The following is an 8,416-nucleotide window of genomic DNA, read 5'->3' as shown; positions in this document are numbered from 1 at the left end:
TAGATTAATTTAGGTAAAATTGTCATTTTTATTATATTAGCTCGGCCTAACCATGAGCAACTGATATTTTTTCCATTTATTTAGGTCTGACTTTATTCGTGTGAAAATTGTTTCATAATTATGTTCATATAGGCCCTGGGTTTGTCTTGGCAGATAGACTCCCAGATCTATAAATTAGTAGTCATGACTGAAACAACTTGCCAATAACAGTAAAGTCTATGAACTTCTCAGAATAATGTTTTTAAATGCCTAAAACACATAGACTTGCCAAAGAAACTAATTATATTGAAAAACAGTTAATGAGATATTTTAAAAAAAACCAAGTTCATGGACTGCAGGTGTAGAACCTCTGGCCGACACTCAGCATTCTGCCACTATTCCTTATGGAGGAATATGGTGAGTGGGAAAAGAACTGGAATGATCAGAGAACGTGGATTTGGATCTTGACTTTACCACATTAGCCATGCAAACTTAGGAAACGACCTCTTTTATGAACGTTGGTTTCTTCATTTGTAAGGAAGTTGGCTTAAGTAATCAGTAATCTCTAGCTCTAAACCACATACCATTCTTCCAAGACAGGCCTCGGACTGGGGCTGGAGTCAAAAGAAGTCAAGTGCGTTAGAACAATACCAGGCAAAAAGAAAGAAAAGTGTAGTGGTAGCAGCAGCAAGAGGAGAAGAAGATTGATGGTGGGAAGAGCCAGACAGTGGCAGCCTCAGGAGAGGCACAGCTGTAACGGAGGAAGGTGGTATTTCTCAAAATTTAAATCTATCTACTTTAGAAGTGTAAATTGATACAGGTGCTCATGATAAAGTCAATAAACATTGTATCATGTGCCAGGCACTGTACTAAGCACTGGGGATACAAATAGGGAAAAGAAAGATTAATCCCTGCCCTCAAGAAGCTCACACTCTAATGGTGGAGGACAACTCACAAAAGGAAGCTAAAAAGTGGGAGTGGGAGGGTGTAGGGGAGGTAATGTGTGCAGGGAGCCTAATGGAGAGGTCCAAGGGGGGCACCCAGTGGGGAAACAGAGATGATAAAGGACATGTGAGCAGAGAATAAATGATGATGGCGCCAAGGTCATGGCTGCAGGCAGAAATTGGCCAGTTGGCTTTCCTGTGTTCAATAATCACAAACTAGAGCCCTAATCCCAGCCATCTTCCAAATGTTTGCTATCATACTGATCTTTCGTATGATAGGAGAGATTGTGTGTAGTTCAGAACAAAGTCATCATCATTCATCTATACGCAATATAAAGCTCAATGTAGACAGGTTCGTAGGGATTAGAACTAGAGGGACCTTTGAGGGTATCTAACCCCATAAACCATCTAGTTAATACTGCACCCTTTTTCATTATTCAGTCATTTTTCAGTCTGTCTGACTGGGACCCCATTTGGGGTTTTCTTGGCAAAGATACTGGAGTAGTTTGCCGTTTCCTTCTCCAGCTCGTTTTACAGATGAGGAAACTGAGGCAAACAGACTTAAGTGACTTACTCAGGGTCACAGAGCTAGTAAGTTTCTGAGGCCAGATCTGAACTCAGGTCCTCTGACTCCAGGCCAGCACTCTTATCCATTCTGCCACCTCACTTCTGTCTCCCCAGATCTACACAAGGCCAGAAAATTTGTCTCATTATTTACCCTCCAACCTCCTACCCTCTTCCTAGCTTCCTATTTCTCTGCAGGACACCACAATCCTTCCAGTTGCCTGGGTTTGTAAACTTCAAAGCATCCTCCAGTCACTTCACTCCCTATATCTGATCAATTATCAAGCCTGGTCAGTTCTCTGACAGAAAATTGTAAATAGAATTGTTGATATGACAGAAAATTGTTCATACCAAATGCTACTCGCCTCTCCCTTAATCATCCTAGTAATGCCAGAATTTCAGTAATATCTTTACATTCCTACTCTTGAGATATTTTATGCTTGATTAGGTTGACCTGAATCATACCTTAAATTCCCCCACCCACCCACCCATCCAGGATTTTATCTTGTAAAGGAACCTAGCTTAAGCTGGATCTCAGCCTCTAATGTCCTTGCCCCCTTCCACTGGGATTCTTGGCTTGAAGGGCAAAATAGGTAGAATGAAGTTGTTTTCCTTGCCTGGATTGCCAAGAGCTGCTGGGGTCTCATGACCCCATGACTTGGTATCTCACACTACCCCCTTCCCCTCTCCTCCTCTTTTCATGGGTCTCTTGGTTGGGAAATCCACTGTACTCTGTACACATGGGACATCTTATGGGGGGCAGGTTTGCTACCTTGTTATCTCCATTAAAGTTGCTTTATTCCTCAATTCATGGCTCTGATTTATTTCAAGACTTGACATCTCCTTCCTCTATATATTCCATGCGCATCATCTCTCCAACTGCCACATTTCAGGCCCTTAACCACCTTTCTAGGTGACCCCATTTGGAGTTTTCTTGGCAATGATACTGGAGTGGTAAGCTATTTCTGTCTCCAGCTCATTTTACTTATGTGGAAACTGAAGCAAACAGGCTTAAGTGACTTGCTCAGGGTCACATAGCTAGTGTCTAAGCCAGATTTGAACTCAAGAAGACAAGTCTTCCTGACTCAGCAGTCTTTCCATTGTGCCACATAGTTATAACTAATATGGTGACATGGAATTCCTCAGGAATCTACCTTCACTACAACCTGAGTAAGGATGAGGTCCACACCTTCTAGGGGATGGACCATACCTTTCTAATATGACCTCACCTGTGGTGAAACTATTCTCTGCCCTATAGAGAATGCTTCCAAGCCCCACCCTCCTCCCCCACCCATACACACAAAATACCCTCTACTGCTCAACAGAATTTAGCCCTATGCTAAGGCTAATTATATCTCTGTCCTTTCATTAAAAAAGTTAATGTAGATCTGTGCTTGAGACAGTTCATGCCAGCTCACCTTGATAAAGCTGATTGTTAAATTTTCTGTATTAATATTTATACCTTGGAAATAGGTAAATGCTATGAATTGGGGCTTGATTTATTGTTTTGTTGATTATCTAGACTCAAAGTGATAAAGAAAATGTTAATAATGTAGGTTAAACTGAAAAGTACATGTGTATATTTTCCCCCAAGAGAATTGGTTGTTAAACATTTACAGAGCATTGCTGTCCAAATCACAAAGGAAATAATATATAGAACTCTTTGTAAACCTTAAATAAGCACTTAAATAAATGTCCACTATTATCACCATGATTATTTTTCAGATGGGGAAACTGAGACTTGGGGAGACTAAGTGACATGCCTAAAATCATACAAATGATAAGCAGCAAAGACAGAATTCAACCCCATTTAGACAGATTGGACATGTGACAAAGAATCTAATTCTCCCGTGCTGTGATCTTTTTCTTTCCTGTATAGAAGTGAGTTTAGAGAATGAAAGTTTATTACTTTTCTACACTAGGGCAGCACCAACACCTAGCATAATGCCTTGGGCATAGTAATTACTTCATATTTAATTCAGTTGAATTCTGCTGCCAAAGCCAATGCTCTCTCTCCGTGGGATGGCAGCCCCATGGAAGCTTTACATTAGACTACCTGGCTTGCACATGTTCTATTGATCTTAGTGGGCAACTGGCGTCATCTTTCTTTAAGGAGAGTTCGACTCCGTTAGGGATTCATAAAACATGACAGAATGCTTTAGATAAACTGTTCTCTAAGCCCTTTATTATCTGAAGACATCTCACTCAGTGGTTGCACAGATAAGGCTATTGATGACAACCACATAGAATCCAAATGACACACAGTCATTGCAGAAAACTCGGCTTATTGCCAGGCACAGAGAAATCATCTCTGCTTACGCATCGCACCCTATGCTTTCTGCCGATGTCCTTGCAGAGCCACTGTGTCAGGGACATTATTAACCTTGTCTGCCAGCACTGTTCTGATTAAACAGCACAGCACAGTCAGTACACAGGCTTACCGCATTATACTTCATTACTTCACACACACCCCTTTTTTTGGATAAGGAATGTTGTCTGATCCACTGAGCCCCATTGTCTTTTGACATACTGAGTGGACAGGCCACAAAGAACCTAAATTAATTCTTCCGTACGATTGCTTCCTATAGCAGAAGAGAGTGAAGACAGTAAAGTTTATTACCTCTACTGCCCTCAGTGGAAAGGAACAATTGCTATAAAATTAAACCCCAGTGCTCTTGTAAAAGACACATTTCACAAGACTCCAAATAAAGTCTTTTAATTTTATCTATAAGGTAGTTATGTCCCACTAGAGGAAAATCAATGAGTATTTAAAATGCTTCATTGACCCTTTGGCCAATATAGACCAAGGTTCTACATACCTAGGGTATCATATCTCTCTCTTTTCACTTTTCTTTAAAGCTCAACTCAAATATTATCTTCTCCCCCTCCACAACACCTTCCTTAATCTTCAACCTTCTTGTCCCAAGCAGTTTTGACCTTGTACTTCATGTCACCGATAGAACTTTACTCTGTACCCTAATATACTTATAATTGTTTAAAAATTATTTATAAAAAGTTAATACTGAAGGATACAATTAATTAAGCTTGCTAAGTAACTATATTTAAATCAATTAATTTCAATGTGTAAAATGGTCTAAGAACTCTTCTGTGGGTCTACTCTATATCTCCACCAAAATTCTTATTTATCCATTGTTCCCCATTCATTTTCCTTTTTATTCACTGTTTGGAGTTAGGGTGTATATTCTTCTGGTTTTGCTTTTTTCAGTTTGCATTATTTCATAAAGAACTTTTCCTGATTCCTTTATGCTCCTAATTGTTGGTCTTAATTGCCCATTAGTATGGCATTGCGTTTTTTAATGCACTTCTCATGTAATGTTTTATACTTTAGTTATCCATATAAATTTTTCCCAGTCTGTGAGCTCCCTGAAGGCAGAAGTTATTTCTTATTCAGACCAATGTTTTACACAAACAAGGCATTTACATACTGTTTTATAAATGAATGAAATACATTAATATATAAAATTATTGATTCCTTTTATCTTTTAGTTGAATTTTTAAATGTCATTCTGACATTCAAAAAAAAGAAATATTTAATACTTGCATTTTTTTAGGTTGAGAAGCAAGAAAAAAATGGTTCTCTCAATTGAAAGGTAAAAATGTAAAAAGGAATTTCTGGCTCTCAAGATCAAAACCTGTGCCTGTGCCATGCCATGCCATGCCATGCCATGCCATGCAATCTTAGCTTTTTTTCTCTAGTTGCTTGGAATACTTTTTATTTGACCTGGGAACTTTGTTTTTGTCATGAAGTTCCTGTGAATTTTCATTTTGGGTTCTTCCAGGAGTTCCCTAGGGGATTCTTTCTGTTCTTTACTTTGCTCTCTGATTCTAGTAGATCTGGACAATTTGCCCTCATAATTCCTTGAAATATGATATCTGGGCTCTTTTTTGGGATGGTAGAGGGTAGCTCATGGCTTTCAGGTGGACCAGTGATTCTAAAATTATCTTTTCTTAATCCGTTTTCCAAGTTAGTCGTTGTTGTTGGGTTGTTTGTGAGGTTTTTTTGTACCATTGTGGAACGATGGACCATAGCACTCCAGGCCTTTCCATCCTCCACTGTCTCTTGAAGTTTGTCCAAGCTCATGTTCATTGTTTCCATGACACCATCTATCCATCTCATCCTCTGCCGCCGTCCCCTTTTCTTTTTGTCTTCAGTCTTTCCCAACATCAGTATCTTTTCCAATGAGTCCCGTCTCATTAGGTGGCCAAAGTATTTAAGCTTTAGTTTCAGTATTTGACTTTCCAGTGGATAGTCTGAATTAGTTTCTTTAAGCATCGATGGGTTTGATCTCCTTATTGTCCAAAGGACTGTCAAAAGTTTTCTCTAGTGCCACAATTCGAACATGTCAGTTCTGTGGTACTCAGCTTTCCTTATAGTCAACTCTCACAGGTATATGTTGCTACTGGAAAACCCATAGCTTTAACTATGCGACCTTTGTTGGCAAGGTGATCATGCCATCTTATCTTTAAATTTTTACTTATTTCTAGGCCAAAGGTGATAAAAGTCCCTGAGGGAAAGTGAAGAATTTAGACACACCCCCTCCAGGAGGGTCCTAGGAAGGGAGCTCTCACCAAGAGCAGGAAACTCTGAAATGGTACTCCATGTACACTGGAATACAGAGCTGGGATCCTTTTCCTTCTATTACTCTGCTCGCAGTGTGGAGAATTGAAGCAACCAGTGGCTCTATTGGCTCTGGACTTGCTGAATGAGATGTAGTTGTTGCATTTGCTAGATTGCCTCAGTGTGGGACTTCCATGAGTTAAAACAGGGCAGCAGGATCTGGGGGTTATAGCCAGAGACTCAATAGCTGTTGGAGACCAGTCTGCACAGGCATTAAGATTCTGGAGCAGAGGAAGTGGCGAGAGCTGGGGTCAAGAAGCCAGTTTGGAATTAAACAGCTAAGTACCTTTTCTTGAAGTCCTGCCTCAAGGCAGGGCAGGGGAATAGCTTAGATGGTTGTAGACTGAGCACCCTCTGGTGACAAAAGAGGATAATGTAGCCTTTGATGGAGGCAGTCTCTACGTCAGTCATCTATTTAGAGAAGACTAACCTCAGAATGGATGCTTTTGAATTGTAGTGCCAGAGGGGACTTTCGAAAGTCCTTTGAAAAGCAAGGAGGTCAAATCAGTCAATACTTAAAGAAGTTAATTTAGACTATCCATCGGAAGGACAAATGCTGAAGCTTACTTAAATACATTGGCCATGCAATGAGAAGTTAGGACTCGGTGGACTTTGGAAAGATTGAAGGCAAAAGCAAAAGGGGATAGCAGAGGTTGAGATGCATAGATAGTGTCATGGAAGCAAGGTACATGAGCTTGGACGGACTTTGACAGATAATGGGGGATAGGAGGGCTTGGCTTGCTATGATCCACGGGGTCATGAAGAGTTGGACAGACTGAATAATGATTCTCTCAAAGGGTACACCTCCTAGTGGACAACTCAGATATTACACTGCTTGGCTGGATAATTAATGAAGGCAAGAGGCTGATTTGGATTGCTGCCACTAACACCAGTTTTAAGTGTTATATGGGAAACACATAGGGGTCACAGGATGTTTGGAACCACGTGGTTTTTTCTTTATAATAAAGATTTAATTTACTTTAGTACCCTTTCTCTTATGTGAATACTATATCTTTCCCACTCAAATTTACTCATTCTCTCAGTTATTCTCTTCATATTGGAGAGGGAATATCGATTTCTTTAGTTATATAACAAAAAGATATCAGTGTTTTTTTAATTATCACCTTTTATTAATTAGAGGCCATTTACTATATTTACAGCAGAGCACACCCTTAAAAAGAGGTTTTGAAAATCAATTACCTTTTCCCCAAATATTCTCCAAGTTTTATAAGCTAAAATATTTGCTTGCCCAGCCTTTCAGATCTACCTTAATTTTCTCAGGGTCTCTTCTTATGGGAACCCAGATAATTTATACACACACACACACACACACACATACATATATACACATATATACATATACATATTATATATATACATACAGTTGCTAAAAGTTTATAACTGAAAGGAACCTAGAAATCATCTTGTCTGATTCCTTGCTTTAGAGATGTCCTCATCTATGGATTATAGAGAAGAAATTACTTTCCCAAGATTACACACAGAAAAGTTAAAAAAAAAAAGTAGTGCTGGAATGCAAACCCATGTCCTCAGACTCCAAATTCCAGGTATTTTCCACCTCACCAATCTGAGAAAATGCTTGAGTAAGAGTTCTAACAATAAAAAAATATGTATATACTTTAGCTGCCTGGGAGGTTGTGGTGGGCAGATCCTAATTAAACTTAAGGAGAAATCCATTTCACATATGAAGTTTATTTTATGAAAGTACAACATCTGACCCTCCAGGAATTTGCGTATACATTTAGATGAAAATTAATATATTCTGTATTTAGGGATAATGGACACTTTTAAAAATTAGCAATCAATTAGACATTCCATACATTAGTATATGGAATCCCAGGCGAGAACTCTGTACAATTTATAATCTTAGAGAGTTGCTTAGAGCACTGAGAAATGAGGTGACTTGTTAAGGGTCACCCCCAACAGAGGTGCTCCTTGAAACCAGATCTTTCTGGCTTTGAGGCTAGTTCTGTACTCATAACACCAAGCTATCCCTCATATATACATATACATATATATATATACACACATATATACATGTGTGCGTGTGTATGTATATGTATATATACCCATATGTACACACATACTATTAGTACATACTGTATAGACACCCTATACATAGACACATACACAGTATATTTATGAACCAATATAGTAACAAACGTAATATGTACTATATACACATACATACATATGCACATATACATATATATGTGCATGAAGATTTTGGGAACACCATGTGTGAAAGAGAGAGAGAGACAGAGAGACAGAG

Source organism: Trichosurus vulpecula, chromosome 9 (assembly GCF_011100635.1).
Source record: "Trichosurus vulpecula isolate mTriVul1 chromosome 9, mTriVul1.pri, whole genome shotgun sequence".
Taxonomy (NCBI): Eukaryota; Metazoa; Chordata; class Mammalia; order Diprotodontia; family Phalangeridae; genus Trichosurus; species Trichosurus vulpecula.
Note: the sequence above shows the minus strand (reverse complement) of the source record.